A 22,354-nucleotide genomic window follows, 5' to 3' on the forward strand; every position below is an offset into this window, starting at 1 on the left:
GCGCAAAGTCTCAAATATCCTGCAGCTCCGCAACGTCGTCATGGAGGAGTGGAAGAGCATTCCAGTGGCAACCTGTGAAGCTCTGGTCAACTCCATGCCCAGGAGAGTAAAGGCAGTTCTGGATAATAGTGGTGGCCAAACAAAATATTGACAGTTAATATTGACAACTTTCACTAAGGGGTGTACTCACTTTTGTTGCCAGGAGTTTAGATATTAATGGCTATATTTTGAGTTATTTTGAGGGGAAAATAAATAAACTCTATTATATAAACTGCACACAGACTACTTTTCTTTTTGTCAAAGTGTCATTTTGTCAGTGTTGTCCCATGAAAAGATATACTTAAATATGTGCAGAAATGTGAGGGGTGCACTCAGTTTTGTGATACTGTACATTTGTGTTTTTTTCCCCAAAAATACTGTCACAATAATAAACTTTGTGTTGATCTGTTCACGTAGTCTCCTCCGTTTCGCGCATGCGCGTCTGGACTGCACGGTTGTACGGACCGCATGAGAGTTGTATGCAGTCGACATTTTGGCATCACAGGCGATCTGCATCGTATTTGTTGAGTCATTCGGGACGGAGCTGAGTGTAGCGCGGCGGACCCTGTGGGTTTATGGGTATAGACCAGGGGTGGGCAAACTGGTCCTCGAGGGCCGCAGTGGGTCCTGGTCTTTGTTCCAACTGATCCAGCACCGAGCTTTTAACCAATGAGGTTTCAATGGAAACAAGAAGCACCTGACTGCAATCAACTGATTGCACTTATAACACACCAGATTGGTAAAAAGGTGTCCTCTTCATGGGTTGCAGCAAAAACCCGCACCCACAGCGGCCCTTTGTGGAATAGTTTGCCCACCCCTGGTATAGACTGACCGCTCTTTGAGTGTGATAATTATTGCTGATTCTTAGGGATACAAATACTTATGAACGGCAGTAAATTACAAATAAAATTTTTGAAAAATCATAGTGTGAGTTCCGGATCATTTCTTTTTAGATTGTTAGATTATGTCTCTATGGGTGGAAATCCATCTATGATTGAAATTTCAGAGCTTTACCTATTTTCTAAGTGGGTTAACTTGCAAAATCGCAAGGGGTGCAAATACTTCTGCTCCTCACTGAATTAAATTGCGAGATGCATTTCAATAAATTTAAAATATCATTAAAAACTTCCAAAGTTAGATATTTCATATGGTAGATTCACTCATTTTTTTTGGGGGGGGGGGGGGGCAAAAGTTCCAAACATGTTACAGTACTGTATTTCCTCTTCCTCTTTTTCCGGGAGTGTTGCGGAGTATAAAATGTATATATTTTTTATTTTCTTTTGGCAATGCCATTGTATTCCTGGATCATTTTGTCACTTTTTAGCCCTTAAAAAAATGAACAAAAAAAAACTTTTTTTTTTTAAATTAAGAAAACGAATTTACGATCACATGATCGGATTGGGGACATCCCTACCTTTTACATAAGAAATTAAAATACTGAAATAATCTTATATTTAAATTTATTGAGATGCACCAGCATACTACTAATGCTAATGAAAAAATAGAGAGATGTATTGTCACACTGTAAACATTTTTTTATTAAGTGTCTCAACAATAGTAACAAAAAAATTGCATAGTACAAAGTTATGTGCAAATAGAGCTCAGGACATGTGCAACATTATGTCACAGTGCATTTTAGAAAATCTCACAAATGAATATCATCACATACAGTACAGTACAACACAAGAATATGAAAATATTATCGAAATCAAATAAACTCAGAAAATCTTTACAGTAATTGCACACGTGCTCGTTCTCTAGACGAAATTAAGTTTCGGAACATGAAACAACACTTCATGTGCAAACCCAACAAACATTTGTGCAAAGCACCCAAAGGGCAAAACTACATTTTGCATAGATGAACATTGCACAGTGATTTTAAGCACTCCAGGTGCACAAAAACAAATACAGAACATGTACTGTACTATACACCAGATTGTATTTTAGTCACATAGATTGTCAAACATTTGCTTGTTAAAATCAAATGATAAAATCACCATTGTTGTACACTGAAGTAAATCTGAAGTAAATCTAGTAAAATAAGACATTTGCCACTTAAGTCTACAAATCAACCTACGCGCTAAGGAGTTTTAACTAAGAAGACAATGATTTGACAATGCGAGTGTGTCATAATGCATATATTACGAAAGTGTTTCACATTGTCCATCCAGTCAGACTGATGACTGTTTGTCCATTTGTTGTTTTCTCACTTGTGACAGCTTTCATAGTCCAGGAATAAGTGTCCAAACACCCTGAAAGAAGATAAAGCATATATTAAATATGTATTTCCAGATCTAAAGAGTACAATAGCAAAAATGCATGTTTAATTTTTAAAACACATGTATAATGAGGAGCTACCCAGTGCGTTATATATGAAGCATTAGTCTTTTTTTTTTCTCACACATTGTAAACTGTAGTTTACTGCTCGCAGATGGCACACTAATATGGCCGCCAGCCTCCACCTCCTCCTCCCCATTCCTCCGTCATTGTCTCAACTACCCAACACGTTTTCTCCCACGCTCTTATTCCGAGGGGGGGTTACGAGCCCTGATTGGGTCGCCATGGCAACCCCGCATCGGCACGGTCCTGATTGGCGTTCACCGCGGGCTAATTATGCAGCTCGTATGCTTAAGAAGGGAAGAAAATAACAAAAACAAAGTGTAGGCCGTATTGAATGTGGGGCTAAATAAAGCATTGCGTGGTTGGGGGGGATTAACAAATGAGGAGGAACCCCTCAGGTTATTTATTCATTACCATATTGCATATCATAAGCTAACACCCATTTGAACATTTTGGTGCTTTAGTCACTTTGGAACTAATTGTGCAGTACTAAGTTGTAGTGATATTATTTACAGCAACTTTGTTAACCTAAAAGAGCCAATGGCTAAAGCTAGTCACGAGATTAATCGAGATTATTTACATTGTTAAACAAAATATCATCGAAAACTTGGTCCAACCGTTTGGACCATCACCTTAATGAACAAGACTTTGAACTAATATAATGTAAGAATCAGACTTATATGTAGCAGACAAAAGGCTTCAATGGTGGCTATGATGTTAATGTGCAATTCATTCAAAATAATGAACCATGTTCATTAATTAAGCAGTTACTCTGTAAATTGCCTTATAATCTTACGTTACATGACTGAAGCCTAAAACGCTCTTGTCCTACCCCCTCGTATTGGAATCAGTTGTCACTGGACGTCAGGGATTTTATACATGACAACAGATGGAACGCAGTGTTGCTATGTGAAAAGGCGCACAGTAATGCAGCTATTTTGCTGGATCGCTGTGTGAAACAGCCTCACGACTGTGAGAACGGAATCAGCGGGGTCGGAGTTTGTGTATGTGCGCACGAGAGACGGGCTGCGGGGGGCCCCGTGCTGACAATGGCCGCCATTGTTTACCAATCTCCCTCGCCCATTAATCAGGGCCATCCAGCTCTAATTGGCGTTTTGGTTAAGCTGGTCTCCAGACTCCCGCTCCCTCCACTGGCCTAAATAATGGCGTTACGCCACAAGTGCCGCCGCGCATCGGGGAGGACAATGTGTCGCTTGTCTGAAGGCCCGGGGAAGGACACCCCCTCACAAACACCCCCCACCCCAAATAAACCTCACACACAAGCACAAAGAAGGCCTCTCACTATTGAGATCTCACTGTCGCAGGCTGCCTCGCCTCGTCTATCTACACCCCCTTCATCATCCTCTTCGTCTTCTTCTCACGATTACTTATACTACACACACATCACACACACACACACACAAGTCATCCCGAATTCCTGCTCCACGTCTAGATGAACGTCCTGCCTTTGTTATGGTTTTAAAACGGCAAAACAAATCACAAACATTCCCGCAGTTAGACAAAAAGGTGAAAGTCAGAGTGTCGGCCGGAGCATCTCCATGGCAACGTCCATGAGCCTTTTTACCATTTATCCTTTTTAGGGTACCAGACTGAAATTTTTCTTTGTCTTTCAAAAGTTTTGGCAGTTTTTCATTAATAAATGGCTGTCCTGTGATTGAAGCGTTGATGACAAACTGTACATATGACCAAACTATATCTTGAGTTGTAAAAGCCTGTAGAGTTATTCATTCTTCTTCTGAAGTGCTTACAAGGGTCACGGGGGTGCTGGAGCCTATCCCAGCTAACAACGGGCAGGAAGCAGGGTACACCCTTAACTGGTTGCTAGCCAGTCTCAGACCCTGTAGACTTTCTCCCAGAAATACATTTTATGCCTCCCAATAATCCAATTGCTGAAGAGGGGTTAATGAACAAACTTCGATGAGAAGACAAGAGCATGACAAGTTCAGAAACAAAATCTACATTAAAATTATTTCAATTTTTCCAATACAATGCAACCCTTTTGGTGGTGACTAACATTTGAGACGAGAAGTATTAAATTTTTCAACACAATATACAAATAAAGTGGTACCTCTGCTTACAAAATTAATTGGTTTTGGAAGTTGTTTTGTAACTTGAAAATTCTGTAAGTAAAGACGCGTTTTCCATGTAAATGCCCTAATCCGTTCCAAGACCCCCAAAATTCAGACATAAATCTTTTATACGGCATAAAAATGCATCAAAAATGTAACAAATAACATTTTACAATTAGATTGCAGGGATCCCTCGCTACTTCGCGCTTCAAACTTTGCGCACTCAGTCAATTGCAGATTTTTTTTTTTTTTTTTCATTTAAAAAAAAAAAAAAGATACAGATGAGCTCTCTACAGATGCCTCTCCCTGCTCTTTGTTGGTGGCAGTGCACTGGAGTTGCTTATTAAAGTCAACGATGATTGACAGACAGTTAAGCTTTGATCTTGCCAGAGACGCTGGCAAGCCAAGACTTAAAAGCGCTGCATGCGTCAATATCGTTTAACTTGTTAAACATTTGCTGTGGCAACTCATTGTGTGTAAGTGAGTGGATTTGAGTGGACTCACTCAATGAAGCATTTAACAAAGACAAGGATTTTTCAGCTTTTTTTTTTTTTAATGGATTGTGCTTCTACATTTTTTCTTGTTCAAAAATAATTCAGTGGGACAGTAACATGTTTAAAACTTATCATAATTATTACATTTGAAGTGCTTGAAAACCATTTATGAAAATATATATATATATTTTTTTTTAAGTTTTTAAGTTTTTTTTTTTAATTTAAACTTTGAGGATAAAAAGTGAAAAAACAGAGTTTTCTCGTAGGCACGGTCTGTTTGCATTATTCAAAAACATTTAATATAATCAATCAGGGAATAGTATCTTTTTCTCGTATTTACCGATAGACTGTTTGTATTACTGTAACACACCCAATATAAAATAAATAGCACTTATACCATAGTTTAAGGAAAACAAGCAGAATATAGGACATAAGAGATACACTACGCCTTCTTATCACGGAAGCCCAACGTTTGCGTCATGCAGCTGACTGAGCAAGATTGACACTGACAAGCCCACGTCTGCACCGCGATCAGTTCTAACAGACAGTCCAGAACAAATGGCGGGACGCCCTGTCCCAACACAAGGAACACCGGAGAACGCCCGATATCCAACTGATAACACGACTGACAACCAAGAGCCCCTTTAATTCTGAGGTGGAAAAATCCACAACCCTCGTTGCCCTGACAACAGTACCCCCGAATCCTCCTGTCCAATCAACAAACAGACAATAAACCTAAACAACGCCCAAACACACCCTTCTTCTGTCACTGAATGTTTAACTAATTGTTGTCAATTTTTTCGGTAACCCTTTGTTGACTTGTGATATGGTGACCTCGGATCCTCGCCTGGGTCCCTCTATGCTGTATGATTCCTGTCGACTCAGAATAAATTGTCAACTTGTGTTTCGAAGCCTTTTTCCAGCTTTTAAAATGGAATCAGTACAAGGGGTTAAGACTAGGGTGAACGCGAGTTTGGCCCTTTGGCCGGGTTGTCGAGCTCTCGCCTGCCCGGGTCATTGGATTTGCGCCAGCGCGGGTCCTGCGGTTTGGCTGGCATGAGTCCGGCAATCAGGCTACACGGTCAGATTCCTTCAGTATCTCTTTCCAATGACAAATCTGAATAAATACATTGAACACACACACACAAAAAAAAACAACAACAACAAAAAACTTTCACTTATCGCGGCGGGTTCTGGCTCTTATTAACCTCGAAAAATAAGGGGGTTACTCTATTGCACAATGAAAAAAAAGACTTGTGAATAATGTAAAAAAAAAAAAAAAAAAACAAGAATAGAGTAAAAAAATAAAAGTTAATACACTCGTGTAAAGCTGTCGTAGGACGAAAGGTGAATGAAAATAATGCTGGGATACACACATACTGTTGAGGTCCTTCTTAGCCGATTGGATTCCAGTAAAGCGAGGCAATAGCCAATGGCAGAGCAGCTATAAGTATATTACGTTCAGTAAACTCGGAGCTAGGAGTACCAGCCATACTGTATTTTTGCCTTTTGTGTCCTTAAATTTGTTCTGTAACAAGAGGCAATATTTCCCCATTGAGGCGTGTTGTAACCTGAAAATTCTGTATGCAGAGGTAGAGGTACCACTGCATATTTTAGGAGTGTTCTTATTCCAACAACACAACATTAACAATAATAATACCATGTTTTGAGTAGTCATGGCGTTTACAATGTATTATTGCCAGAAGAACTGGAGTTGTGTTCTCCTATTTTGCCTTTAGTTTGATCTGCAACGATTACCTTTACTTCTGAAACCAAGTAAAACTACCACTGTACATCAATTTAGATTTCTATTTCTATGGTGGTGTCATCACCTGACACACTGTAGCCACGTAGAAAAAACAATTCCTAGCCAAACTGAGCGACACTCGTATTCTTATACCAATGTGTCGGGAGTCTGGACTGTAGTAAACTGAGAACCCCCAGTATTTACATGATGAGTACTAGTTGGGTTTAATGTAAAATGTGAGAACTGCATCAAATTTTCTCATGGCACAGGCCATACGTTCCCCACACCTCCTGACAGCATTGCCAATTACGGCACCCTGCAGTCGTAGGTGTTATCGGCACCTTTCAATACCAAAAGAGCTGCGCTAATGTCACGCAGAAGTGACACAAAATGTCGGCCGACAAACAAAAGCGCTTATAGGTTCGCCGTGGCGCCCGAGCCACAGCTGCCCTGAAAAATGGCAGACGCCCAAAAGCCATCGGCACTCGGCTTCCTTTCTCATCCCCTCGGGGCGGGGTGGCGGTGGCTACAATTAACACAGTGGCGGTAATTAACACCATTTTGCTGCTGGGCGATGGCGCGGAAAAGCACAGAGGCTAATGTAAAGTGTGAGGAGAGCGGGGGGAAGGTGGCCATGATGCACTTGCTCCTGTGCTGCCATTTTGTGCCAATCTTGCACCTAAGATGGTGGCAGGGCTGCGACTTGCAAGCGTGGGAAAGGGAGGGGTCTGAGGAAGGCAAGAAGCATTATGGGATTGACGGGCACGATCATACAACGGACACACGCAAGTTATTTTCGTTTACACGTCGTAAGGCTACAAACATCCCACGTGGTCGTTTTGTGTTAGAAAAAACATGTTCATTTACATCAACTTAATATATGGCTCGCACATTAACAAACCACGCATGAGCGAGCACACACTCACAGACACACACACACAACACAGCCGTTCTCATGGTATGGTCTGCCCCCGAGCATGCAAATGACATTCATTATGCAAATGCATACAAATCAGGGCCGACCATCTGAGAAGGCAAGTTGGGAAAAAAGAGCAGAAGAAAGAAATTAAGTGAATGAGGCTAAAGCGGAGAGAAAGGAGGATGTGAAACCATAAAACGGTGTGAAAGTGGAAGGGGTTTTTTTTGGGAGGGGGCACACCTTTTCCCAAGAAATGCCAAATGAGCCTCTCAATCAGAGATCCCACAAAATGGCCGCATTTAGCTTCTGGTAAAACGTGTAATATAATTGTTGGATGCAATCAACAGAGCTCAAAAAGTCAGGGTTAAACTTTACACCACCTCTGCCACTGCGGAATATCCACATTCAAAGAGATCAGGTACTACCTCCTAAAGGTGAAGTGTACAGTATTTTCCCACATATTTGCCTCTTCTATTCATTGAAAAATGCGTACAAATATTCCATGTTCATATAAAATTGATTTATAGAGTATAGTGAATGGTTTTCGTGTATTTACAGTTTGAACTACAGTATTATCATAGCCAAAAAAGATACGATTTTGGCGGTGGGTGTTAAATATTTGGCCCAAGTACACAAGAAATGAGGTCAATACTGTCATCAATGCCAATCAGAAATCACACAAAGGCAACATTACCACTTTTTAGTAATTGCAATCTTAAAACAGACTAATAAAGCTGTTATTTGTGTATTATAAACTGATCAGTAAGCTGTCTTTTGGTAGGTTCATGCTATACTGCTACACTTTGGAGCTCACATTCATGAAGATCTCTATTGTTAATGTGAATTTTAAAAGTAATCAATTAGCAGTGTGTAAATGTATTAGAAATGTCTCATAACGGGTGCCAGATTTTTAAAGCGGCGCTTAACTGTGGATTTTTCATAAAGATTTTAATTTGAGGACGTTTTATCACACAGGAGTGTGCTTGCGTCAAACACACACACATGTGCACCCTCACACACACACTGTCATAAATGAGTCCTAAACTGCAGAAAACAAGTGGAAGTACAAGAGAAGCCGCTCCAGATAAGAGCACATTTGCCCCGTGCTTTTTTTCCCACCACTCCGAAAGATACAAGACTGCTGGTATGTGGCGTCAAAAGAAGACGTCATTCTACGTGAATTAGAAGTACGAAGAACAAACACTCATAGGAATGGGAAGCCCATGGCATGTGGATCGTTAACAGACCTTTAGAGGATTTGTCCTTTTAGTGCAATTTGAGAAACAAACTGTCAATATATAAGGCGGAAAACACAGACAAGGCTGAATAAGCAGTTTCTGCTCTTGCACAACTCTTTAAAATAAACTGTATTTTAAGCCAAAAGAACTGTTGTGTTTGATAGAACAATATGTCTATATGCTGCCATAGCAATTTCATGGCGCATTAAGCCCTCGAACTAATTTTAATTTGTCCGTTTTACCCTGGGGACCCCCGTTTACAGACACTGTTCAACCACTTTTGTTTCAACCCGGCCATAAAAAGAAGGTAATTATATTTATTATTCAAAAGATGTATCATTTTTAGCTTAGAATCATTAATTGATGTCTAATATTTAGTTAAAAAAAAAAAAAAAAAAAAAAACGACTTTAAAAATGATTCACTCGCATATTTTAAACTTTTAAACAAATTAGGTCACAATGAAAAAAATAGTGTCTGTAAATGGGTCACGGATATCTACCTCATAACTATCGCCTAAGTGTATTTTTTTTGTTACTGTCGCATTTTCCCCGATATTTTAGAGGATAAATAATCGATCCAAACAAAGAAAAATTGGAAAAAAAAGTTTAAAAAGTAAATATTTGAAAACAAAATCTCGACCACTCCTTGATGTCTGCTATTTCTACATTGCGACCCTTGTTATATAACCGTGTTTCACCCGTAAAATCCCCAAAAAGTCTGGCTGTGGCCATTCACAGCTATGTCTTGACACACAGTGAGACATGCTACACGGAGTTTTTGGATCGAAACAAGGTAAGTACGCGATAATATCTCGTTAAAATCATAGTGTCTTTAATTATGCTTTCTCATGGTCTCACCTCGACTAAGGGTTTAGGGGTTTAATTTTTGTTGTTGTTGTCTTTTTAAATACCCTCCTGTTCAAAATTTTTCTTCCCTCAGAAAATTGAGATTTTAAGCTTTCCAATTATGTATCACAAATGCATATAGGACAATTTTGATATTTGGCCAAATTGGGGGTCTCAGAGCGTAACTTCAATTCACCTGAGTGTTTTCTGCCATATATACATATATAGTGTTTTCCGGCATAAATATATATATATATATATATATATATATATATATATATGTTTATTTGTTTTTTTAAACATTCAAAGCACTCAACCCACATTATGTATTATATCGTTAACGCCAAAATCAGTGACACGTTACTGTTGCACCATATCAAACAAATCAACCAAAGGTGACTCGATGAAAATGTGCCCCTCTTTTATGTTGAATTTGTTGTAATTTGTTTCTAGTTTGCAAAAACAGTTTTAAAATGGCAAGGGAAATAATACTATTACAAACTGTGTTCATAATATTTTTCCTTAAATTTAACCGGAGCCTCAAGTGAAGTGCCTATGAAAATGGCTACATTGAATGTATAGTGTTGATTTACCTAATAAAAGAATATTTTATACATCTAACAAATTTCTATTATTCATTTTACACTAATAGTCCAATTGCACAGCATACAGTTCAAAGGTCAGTGAATCACTTGTAAAAAACGCTCCCATTTTTTAAATAAACCACATTAACAAGTCTACACTGTATTGCAGATTAATTTAATGTTATATTGTATCGCTTTTGAAAAAAAAAGACATTGCTTAGTGACTTTTGAACAGTACAGTATGTAGACACATATTACTATAGCACAAGGTGCTGCACCTCAAACAATGGTCGAGAGTGATTTCAGTTCCATTTCTTTCTTGTCTTGAAAAAAAATATTTTAGCCCATTCTATGTTATTTTGAGAAGGTTTTACAACACGTAGCAGTTTTTTTGCCCAAACAGTAGTGGACAAACATAACACACACACACTATGTTTAATGACACCATCGTACCTTGTTTTCCTCATGTCATAGCACATGTGCCCATGTTGATTTTCCTTCAGAGATGCAGGCATGTAATGGGATTCTTGTTACTTTCGGTTATCTAGCTTTATGAAGAATGTACGTCACTCATACAGCTAGATAACCAAAGATAACAGACAACCCCTCAGGCCTGAATACACAAACACACTCATGTACGTTGGCCCTTTATGAACCTGTAAGAACCAAACAAACATTACAGAACAATGCGGATAAATGCACATTAAATTATGAAATGTGATTAAAAAAGAAGCTTGCATCAGCTAAAACAGGTTGGGAGCCTTTCATATCTTAAAAGGTCCACTAAGGGACATACGAAATGTATCAAATATGATTGCAGCAATTCAACAAAATGTGTATTATACTACATTAATAGCATTTGGAGCGTAGCTGTAGGTTCTCTGGCTTGAGAAAGGGCTTAAATACATTTTCCAAGCTATTAGGAGTACAACCGAGCTTTAATTGCCTCAAGACAGCAGTGGTGAGAATATTTTATGAGGGAACGCATGCTGAGGAAGTGAAGATTTTACTTGTTAAAGGAAAATTGTAATTGCACATTTTGCTTTTATTGTCCCTATAATGGTAAATCAAAGTTGAATTTTGTTTACATTAAATAACTAATAAGTATAATAGATAATATACTATAAAATGTGTAATTTAAATTTATTTTATACATTCATTATTATATTAGGGATTATTTTAAAAGGAATACAAGTCATTCTAAACAGACTTTTAATGATTCAATTACTCAATTTTAGCCTGTTTAAAGTGATTTTAATTATGATTAAATTCATTTTGAAATTCGTATCCAAATATAGATAATATCTTGCAATTTTGACAAAGAAATGTCTTCATAAATACTTATTTTGTTTTTTTTTTTCCTTTTCCCTTTTAACACAAGGGGTGGTGGCTATATGACGTCACTACCCTTGGCCACAGAGGTGTGATGGCTAATTAACACACTCTCTCACACACACACACACACACACAAATTATGGCTATATTAAATAAAGACGACTAATAATTAAAATGATATGGAACAGATTTTAAAAATGACTCTTTTGGTTTAACACGCATACACACACAGACAGGTTAAAATAAATTGATATTTTTCTGATACATGTTAATTGCTTTTTACAAATTTCTAAAAATGAAATGTTTGAAGGAGGATTTTATTTGTATTTGTATTTTTTTCAAATGATATGTTTCTTTTATAGGACACTTGTGTTTCAATAAGAATATGAATAAATTATCAAAAACATTTAAAATGTTAAATGATACTTGCTTCATAGTGGAATACGAAATACATACACTACGTGAAAAAGGCAATCTTTAAAATATACATTTTTACATTGACAATACATTATTGACACACTATTCCCAGGTGGCCTGCACTGCGCTGTGTGTTGCAGCAGTAAAATGACAAATGTTATGTCAGGAACATAAAATGGCGCTGTAAATGCAAGTGGTAGAACGTAATGCATAGTGTAATGATACTGTATATTAATAAAGGACTTACCATGTTTGAGGCATCTGTCATTCCAACTTCTAACACGATCCTTTTTGCAGTTGAGGATCCTATGTAAGACGAAAACATAATGTTAAAAAAAAAAAGTGCAAGTACTTTGACATGCAATTTGTCATTTTAAATTATTCTATATTACATGTCAAGTTTTTCTCGTGTAAAACAATAAATCTTGCTTAACATCTCCGTTTAAAACGCTTTAAAGTGACATCAATATACTAGGTATTAAGGCTTATGTAATAATAAAACGTCATAGTGCTGCATATAAGAATGAGTGTATTTGAGAGAAGTGACGTAAACGGCAACAGTTGTGTATATGATTACACATGTTCATTTTTAGTTTTTGCACATTTTCAGTATGATTTTGTATTAAACACTGTAACTCTTTAATTTGCATTTTTGTGAGCCCTCAACTCAAATAAGTTAAGGCGCCGAAATCTATTGGTTTTTGCGTATTTTCATTTTTTTCCTGTGCAAATACATCGTTTGCACAAATCCTGTGTGTCGTGAATGTATGTATACCAAACTCAAATGCAATACATTTAGGAGCGCTTTTAAGGTGGGGGGCACTTTGTTTATTCTCTTAAAAAGTGTAGCCTTAATTTGTGGAATTAAACTGCGCACTTCACGTCTCGTGAACGCAACTTCTCTTTGAGCCTCTTAAGTAGGTCGTATGGTAAAGTGCAATTGTGGTACAAGTTGTGCGTAATGTATTCTGGAGTTCAAGTTCAAAACCTTTTGTTTCGTTTGCAAACATTTTTCAGCCAAATCCGTTAATGCAATTACGGTGCATGCATTACTCAATTAATGAGTTTAAATGCCATGATTTCAGGTGTCTTTTTTGCACACTTCTTCCCGTCATTTTGGCGCTAATCCCAGAACTGCAATATTGCAAACTAAGGCCGCTTTGACCCCCTAATAGGCCCAAAACGCGTGCACGGGCCACTCGTGAACCAAACGCATCTTATTACTATTTGCTGTAAGATTTTACGCAATGAGGCGTCGTCATTAACCAGAAATCTTGAAAATATTGCTCGTCATCGGTACGCCGTTTGCGAGGTGCACCTGCAGCAGAAGTGCGTGCACATGCCTAACTCCGCAAAGTGACGCCGTGCTGACTTTTGATTGTTTTGACCACTAATAGAGCATATTCACATGCATTGTTGCGGGACTATAGCTCGTGTGACCCGTGCATGAACATCACCTCACAGCGTCCGTAAATCGCCTCTCCCGACTCAAAACGCGTATGAAAAATCCACGAAATAGGACGTTTTCTTACCGGTGGTTCCTCGGCTGGCATCCCAGATCAGCGCAACCACGAGCGGCGCAGGTAGTGACGTCCCAACGGCCTCGTCCATTTATTTTCTCCCCTTTAAAAAAAATCAGATCTTCGCATCCCCCCGCCCCCTCCATTGAAGGAGGGGGAGATGGCACGGTCCACGCCGAAGAGGACTACATCCCCAGCACCATCAGCACCAGCGCGCAGTGTCGAATCCCTCCGAGTGCTCGAGCAACTCATTTGTCCTAAATCATATATGCACCCCCGAGGCTACGCCCCCTCTTTGTGAGTCAGTGGTCCACACCCTCTTCATTCTCCACTGAGATGCCTCTGCACAAATATAAATGCTCGCTTTTGATTGACACTCTCTTGGTCGTTTTTTTGAGTTTGGTATAGCCATGCAGGTCCACCAAAGTGAAGGGTCTAGAAAGACATTTTCATTCAATTCAATTAAAAGTTTAAGGATTTTTGAAAACTAAGAAGAAAAGGAATCGATGTTTTGTTTTTTTTGTTTCCCCCCCCCCCCCCCCCCCCCCCCAAGAAAGGGAGGAAAACTAAGGTCAACAGTGGTTGAATGTAATCCCATCTGGACTAAAAGGACATAATAAAAATAGCAATATACAAAAAAAAAAGACGCTCAAAAATACTATTAGGCAAGTAAAAGTATGTTAATGTTAATTTCCACAAACTCAAGTGTTTCTTTTTTCATTAAAGGCAAAAAAATCCATTTTTTAAAAGGCTGCATAAAGAATATTCAATCTTTTTTTTTCTCAATATGTATAATAAAATAAAAATTAATCAGGTGGAATAAATGTATTCAATTTGTTATGTTAAAAAAATAATAAGGTGTTACAATATTTTTATTTCAAGTAAAGGGGAAAACAAGGCATACAGTGATTAATCGTGCATATGATGAGGATATTTGAAAAGAGGAAATAATTTAAGGACTAATTTTGACAAATGTACTGTATTTTGTGAATACTGTATATATGCAGTCATGGACGAAATTATTGCCACCCCTGGAATTTTTCTAGAAAATACAGCGTTTGTCACAGAAATTAATGCAATTAAAAATGTTTTTAGTATGAATGCATTCATACTATAAATAAATAAATAAACACATGTTTATTTTTTGGATGTGCACTGGAAAAACACAAAACAGCTGAAGAAAAAAGTCAAAATTAACACAATTTTAGACAAAACTGAAAAAATAGGCTGGACAAAATTGTTGGCACCATCACCTCAATATTTGGTTGCACATCATTTGGAAGAAATGACAGAAAGCAATCGCTTCCGATAACCATCAACAAGTTTTGTGCACCTGTCAGATGGGATTTTGAACTACTTTTCTTTAGCGAACTGTTCCAGGTCTCTCAAATTTGAAGGGTGCCTTTTTGCAACAGTAATTTTGAGATCTTTCCATAGTGTTCAATATGATTCAGATCTGGACTCATCGATGGCCACCTCACAATTCTCCAGCGCTTCATCTCCAACCCTTTCTTGTTGCTATTTGAGGTCTGTTTTGGGTCATTGTCCTGTTGGAGCACCCATGACCTCTGACGCAGACCCAGTTTTCTGGCACTTACACCCTACATTCTGGCCCAAAACATTTTGATAGTCTCCATATTTCATGACTCCTTGCACGCTGTCAAAGCACCCAGTGCCAGAGGTAGCAAAACAACCCCAAAACATCATTGGACCTCCACCATGTTTGACTATAAGTGTAACGGGTACACGCAGGTCCGTTGTGGAGCAGTACCCGTTACATAGGCACTGTTTTCTTTTCTTTGTAGGCCTCTTGTTTTTTTCTGGCACTGGGTCAGCGTCAAAGGCTGTTCCAACTGGACATTGACCCAAAACATACCTCAAATAGCACCAAGAAATGGTTGGAGACCAGTACCGATGGTTATACACTTCTGGCCAAAAGTATTGGCACCCCTGCAATTCTGTCAGATAATGCTCAATTTCTCACAGAAAATGATTGCAATTACAAATGCTTTGGTAGTAATATCTTCATTTATTTTTATAAATAAATATATAATATATACATTTATTTTTTTATACAACATAAAAGAGTAAAAAAAATCATTATGATTTTACACAAAACTCCAAAAATGGGCCAGACAAAAGTATTGGCACCCTCAGCCTAATACTTGGTAGCACAACCTTTAGACAAAATAACTGCAAACAACCGCTTCCGGTATCCATCAATGAGTTTCTTACAATGCTCTGCTGGAATTTTAGACCATTCTTCTCTGGCCAACTTCTCCAGGTCTCTGAGATTAGAAGGGTGCCTTCTCCAAACTGCCATTTTCAGATCTCTCCACAGGTGTTCTATAGGATTCAGGTCTGGACTCATTTCTGGCCACTTCAGAAGTCTCCAGTGCTTTCTCTCAGACCATTTTCTAGTGCTTTTTGAAGTGTGTTTGGGTCATTGTCCTGCTGGAAGAACCATGATCTCTGAGGGAGACCCAGCTTTCTCACACTGGGCCCTAGATTATGCTGCAAAATTTGTCGATAGTCTTCAGTCTTCATAATGCCATGCACACGGTCAAGCAGTCCAGTGCCAGAGGTAGCAAAGCAACCCCAAATCATCAGGGAACCTCCGCCATGCTTGACTGTGGGGACTTTGGTCTTTTCTTTGAAGGCCTTGTTTTTTCCCTGTAAACTCTATGTTGATGCCTTTTCCCAAAAAGCTTTGCTTTTGTCTCATCTGACCAGAGAACATTCTTCCAAAACGCTTTTGGCTTTCTCAGGTACATAAGTTTTGGCAAACTTCAGCCTGGCTTATTTATGTCTCTGGGTCAGAAGTGGAGTCTTCCTGGTCTTACCATAGAGCCCCTTTTCGTTCAGACGCTGACATTACGGGTTGACACTGTTGTACCCTCAGATTGCAGGACAGCTTGAACTTGTTTGGATATTAGTCGAGGTTCTTTATCCACCATCCACGCAATCTTTTGTTGAAATCCCTCGTCAATTTTTCTTTTCCGTCCACATCTAGGGAGGTTAGCCACAGTGCCATGGCCTTTACACTTATTGATGACACTGCGCATTGTAGATACAGGAACATTCAGGTCTTTGGAGATGGACTTGTAGCCTTGGGATTGCCTGTGCTTCCTAACAATTTTTCTTCTCAAGTTCTCAGACAGTTCTTTGGTCTTTCTTTTCTCCATGCTCAAAGTGGTACACACAAAGACACAGGACAGAGGTTGAATCAACTTTAATCCATTTTAACTGGCTGCAAGTGTGATTTATTTATTGCCACCACCTGTAATGTGCCACAGATAAGTAACAGGTGCAAATTAGAGAAGCATCACATGATTTTTCCTAGGGTGCAAATACTTTTGTCTGGCCCATTTTTGGAGTTTTGTGTAAAATGATAATTATTTAATTTTATTTCCCATTCCCTTTTGTGTTTTTTCCTTGCAAGCAAACAAATTAAAATATTACTACCAAAGCATTTGTAATTGCAATCATTTTCTGGGAGAAATTGTGCATTATGAGCAGCTGTGGCGCAGTTGGTAGCTGGAGTTGTCCTTGGACCGAAGGGTCAGCGGTACGATTCCCGGCTATGACTACCCACTGTCGAGGTGCCCTTGGGCAAGGCACTGAACCCTGATTTGCCTCCAATGGGTTGACAGCGCCTTGCATGGCAGCAGCCCCATTGCTGTGTGAATGTGTGCATGAACGGGTAAATGTGTGCTAATGTAAAGCGCTTTGGGCATGGTAACCATGCAGATAAATGCGCTATATAAGTACTGTCCATTTACCATTATCTGACAGAATTGCCGGGCTGCCGATACTTTTGGCCAGCAGTGTAGGAAGCGATTGCTTTCTATTATTTCGTCTAAAGGATGCGCAACCAAACATTGAGTTGAAGGTGCTAACAATTTTGTCCAGCCCATTGTTTGCATTCCATGTAAAATGGTGTACATTTCGGCTTTTCTCTTCAGCTCTTGTTGTGTTTATCCAATGCACATCCAATAAATAAACACATTCACACTGAAAAGCATTTCTAATTGCATTAATTTCTGTGAGAAATGCTGTATTTTCTGGGAAAAACTCCAGGAGCGCCAATAATTTTGTCCATGACTGTATGTATGAAAGCCTAATAAAGACCAATTCCGAAATCATGTAATCTACACCATATGTCAATAATGCTGTGAGATGCTTTCAAACTCATCAGAAAGTCATTTCTTGTATTCCAAAAAGCCGCTGCATGCTGCTGGTGTCTGCCACAGTCCCGACGAGGTTCCCTTAATTAACATGATAATCCCAAATGTTGGGAGTCCGTCAATGAAAGGCAACCCACCCAAAGCCCATTGTGTGCGTATATGTGTGTGTGCGCGCACGCAGACATGGCGCCAAAACATTTGCATGCAAGAAGTTGACCGGGCCATGTCATGTCTGTCTAGACCACCTCAATGAGTTACCACATACCTCCACACAAGATATACACATCTGTGTAGCACCAGACATGCAAATCAGCACCATTTAGATGTCATCAAACTAGACTTCATTCATTCTTTTTCCCCCTTTTTTTAACTGAAAAGACCTTCTCAACTTTAGCTGCAACTTCACATCCAAACCTAAAGAATTTTACATGAATCCTGATTCTGGATTTTAGTGTTACCCAATGTTAGCAGTATTTTATATCAAGTGGAAGTGGAGCAAAAAAGACTTATTACATGCCGCACTCAGTATTTGCTGCTGTCAATACAACATTATGGAGCGGCCATGTCTCCTCCAATGTTAGTCGTCGCTAAAACACGTCAACTATGACAAGTTTCTGAGGTACTTTCGCATATTTGCTCGCGACTTCCGTTTTACACTGTCTATAACCAAAACAACAGTGGAGCTGGAGTGACATCACTCATCAAAATCCCTCAAAAAAGACATTTTGGAAATACCCGTATTGGCCCGAATATAAGACTGTGTTTTTTGCATTGAAATAAGATTGAAAAAGAGGGAGTCGTTTTATATTCGCGGTCTAGACATTAGGGCTGGGCGATATGGTCTTAAGTACGTATCACGATAAATTGAGCAGATTTTCCTCGATAACGATAAATGACGATAAATTCGCCCAAGCGGACTGTTATATAATTTGAATGCATGGAATACAAATGAACCGTTTCTCGTTAAATTTATTTACTAGCTTTCAATTTTAACAGTTGCACATGCAGTCTAAACATTAAGTATTAAAAAAAATCTTGTAAACAATAAGAATTCTAGTGTGAACATTTATAACAGCTTGTATGACTTGAAAAATGTACAACATTATAAAAATCAATATGACGACTGTGCAAACATTTCATTCTAACACAAATGACTTGCAGATTTAGCAGTACACTTCAGACAACTTATTGGTAATGGCTGCTGTGACATAATTATTCAACACAAGTGTTTAAGTCAAGGTTTCAGGTTTTCTTTTTTTCCAAAACATTTTTTAATACATGACCCCCACACACAGACACAACCAGATGTATTGCTCTGATGCCAATGAAAAATTTAAGGTTTTATGTTGGCAGAATAAAGTAGTGCTGCAACGATTAATCGATTAACTGGAGTATTCGATTAGAAAAGAAGATTCGAAATAAATTTTGCTGATTCGAGTATTAGTTTGATTATTGTGGCGTTGTAATGGTTTATTTTGAAAGTGTTTGCATTCAGTTTTATTGATTTAAGTGGATACACTGCCCTCTAGTCTGCCTCATTCCACATGGTGGAATCCAGCTGCTCCATGTTGAGACCAACACAAGCTAAGTTTTTGTTTGAGCTAGTGTTCTTTTTTTTTAACGCATTCATAATTTAGTTCGGGTATATTTAGCTGTTTTTTGTGGGAATATGTGCCTGAACCATTTGTTAAGAGCATTGTTAAAAAAAAAAAAATTTTTAAGTTAGCGTTTTATAGCATTTAAGATCGCAAACTTTTGCTATGTGAGTTAGCCAATTGTTCTTTTGTTAAACATAGATCTTTATTTAATTTTTTATACAGTTTGAGGGTCAGCTCAAGTATTTTAATTTTTCATGTTCCTTATCCGATTATTCGACAAACTAGTTCATCGATTAATCGACTACTAAAATAATCAATAGCTGCAGCCCTAGAATAAAGCAAACACATACAGGAAAATAGCTGTGGCCATTAAACTGTCATATTATATATAGGCTTCACTGTTGGATTATACTTTATACTGAGTGCTTTACCATCATGAAAGCTTTCAGAGAAATAACACAGAGATGCCAAATAACGCGACATAATGATTGCTACATGAAGTCCGTGCCCAGTCCACTCATTAATTTCAGCCATTTCGACAAGGTTAAGAGCCGCTATCCGACTCCATCACATTCATTTGTAGCTGCTGTTAGCCGCTAGCGTTAGCCTGTGGCTTGGCTACCAGAAGAAAGCACTGAAAGCATCCTCTCCTGATATTGTGAGAACCAGGGAGGACAGCGGGTGAAAGCCCGTCTGGAACCCGCCAAGAGTTTACTTAATGTCGGGTGAAAGTTTGGCGACGCTAACTTAAGCCCGACTCCATCCCGTTTACTTGTAGCGTTAGCCGCTAGCGTTAGCCTACCTGGCTTCTGTTTGTTTGGCTTCCTGAAAACCACGTGACTCCATACGTAACCACACTGTCTGCTTTCTTAAAGGGGAATGAACATAGCCGAACAACACAGTCAAAGCGGGATGAAAAGACTATATTTTCTTGTTTTATTAAATTACCGAATTTACCGACATGGTCAAAATTACGTCGGTCATCTTGAAGAATTTCGGTAACGGTAAATTTTCGGTTTACCGCCCTGCTCTGCTAGACATTATACCCATTCACAACGCTAGATGACGCCAGATATCATTGAAGCGATGTTCTGTTATGACAAATCTCAGCTACTAGTTTAACCAGTTTGCATTATTTTATTGCAATGTTTTTCCTTGTTCAGATTTGTTTCAAGACTACAGTTACAGTTAGACTTCACTTTGATGGTTAATGCAGTTATTGCAACTTTGTTGTTTTATCACAATAGATTGGTTTATTTACATTTCAAAAACCAGAAGCCATTCATTCATGAATGTGATTGCACTTTATCTGAACATTTAAATATGTAAAATATTAAGATTTGAATGAGGCAAATAACATGCTTTTTCTCTCAAATATATTGTTATAATCATGTTTCGGATGTACTGTAATTATTTTCTGTATAAAAATGAATTTGGTGTTCAAAAAGTCTTTTTTTCAAATTTGAGTCTTGAAAAAGAGGGGGTCGTATTATAATCATGGCCGTCTTATATTCGGGCCAATACGGTATATCGAGACTACATGCATTCTACTTTGATGATGGAAGGCTCGATTATGCTTAATATTCTAGTAATTTTATAAATTGTGATTTATTGACCTGTTCTGCACATGCACCAATCGTTTTAAATAAAACAAAAAATGGAATCATGTTGTCCAAAAGTTTTATTACGATCAATATCTGCAATAAAAAAGAATGACATACAGTGGTATGAAAAAGTATCTGAACCTTTTGGAATTTCTCACATTTCTGCATGAAATCACCATCAAATGTGATCTGATCCTTGTCAAAATCACACAGATGTAAAAACTGTCTGCTTTAACTAAAACCACCCAACCATTTATAGAATTTCATATTTTAATGAGGATAGTATGCAAACAATGACAGAAGGGGGCGGGGGGAGTAAGTGAACCCTGGGTTTAAAGAGACTTAAAGAGCAATCGAAACCAATTTTTACCAAACAATTCAAGTCAGGTGTTTGCCCAATCACTGATGAGTGGTTTAAAGCTCATCAGTGCCCACTATAAAACACACACCTGGTAAGAATTGTCTTGATGGGAAACATTGTATGATGTGCATAATTTCTCGGTCAAAAGAGCTGTCTGAAGAATTGCGATCAAGGATTGTTGATTTGTATAAAGCTGGGAAAGGATACAAAACCATCTTTAAAAGTCAGGATGTTCCTCAATCGACAGTCAGAGAAGTTGTCTACAAATGGAGAGAGTTTGGCACTGTTGGTCCTCTCCCAAGGAGTGGCCATCCACCAAAGATGACGCCAAGAGTTCAGCGCAGAATACTCAGAGAGGTAAAAAAAAAGAACCCTAGAATGTCTGCTAAAGACTTACAGAAATCACTGGCACAGTCCAATATATGTGCACACCTCAACTATATGTAAAACTATGGCCAAGAATGGTGTTCATGGGAGGACTCCACGGAGAAAACCACTGCTGTCTAAAAAAAACATTGTTGCTCGTTTCATCTTCGCAAAAATGCACTTAGACACCCCACAGAAGTTTTGGCAAAATATTTTGTGGACTGATGAAACCAAAATTGAATTGTTTGGGAGTAACACACAACGTCATGTGTGGAGGAAAATGGAACAACTCGCCAACATCAACACCTCATCCCCACCGTGAAGCTTGGTGGAGGGAGCATCATGATTTGGGACTGTTTGGCTTTCTGAGGGCCTGGACAACTTACAATCATAAATGGAAGAATGAATTCAAAAGTTTATTAGGATGTTTTGCAGGAAAACCTGAGGCCGTCTGTCAGACAGTTGAAGCTAAAAAGTGGATGGATGCTAAAACAAGACAATGATCCAAAACACAGAAGTAAATCAACTTCAGAATGGTGTCAGAAGAAAATAATACACGTTCTGGAGTGGCCAAGTCAAAGTCCAGGCTTCAACCCCATTGAGTTGCTGTGGCATGACCTAAAGACAGCGATTTATGCCAGACATCCCAGGAATCTGACTAAACTACAG

At 38.6% G+C, this 22,354-nt stretch overlaps 1 protein-coding gene and 1 long non-coding RNA gene across 2 annotated transcripts in view; one reads left to right on the forward strand and one right to left on the reverse strand.

Moving 5' to 3' along the window:
• Window positions 1-22,354, forward strand: part of LOC130910218 (myocyte-specific enhancer factor 2D homolog) — a 140,059-nt gene that overhangs the window by 71,089 nt on the left and 46,616 nt on the right. The gene's annotated exons all lie outside the window — the stretch shown is intronic.
• Window positions 1,569-13,775, reverse strand: LOC130910220 (uncharacterized). The gene is made up of 4 exons (XR_009061838.1): window positions 13,582-13,775; window positions 12,297-12,355; window positions 10,751-10,953; window positions 1,569-2,291 (listed from the first exon to the last, which is right to left on the reverse strand). It is a non-coding gene; the product is annotated as an uncharacterized LOC130910220 (long non-coding RNA).

This window comes from Corythoichthys intestinalis, chromosome 22 (assembly GCF_030265065.1).
Source record: "Corythoichthys intestinalis isolate RoL2023-P3 chromosome 22, ASM3026506v1, whole genome shotgun sequence".
Classification (NCBI taxonomy): domain Eukaryota; kingdom Metazoa; phylum Chordata; class Actinopteri; order Syngnathiformes; family Syngnathidae; genus Corythoichthys; species Corythoichthys intestinalis.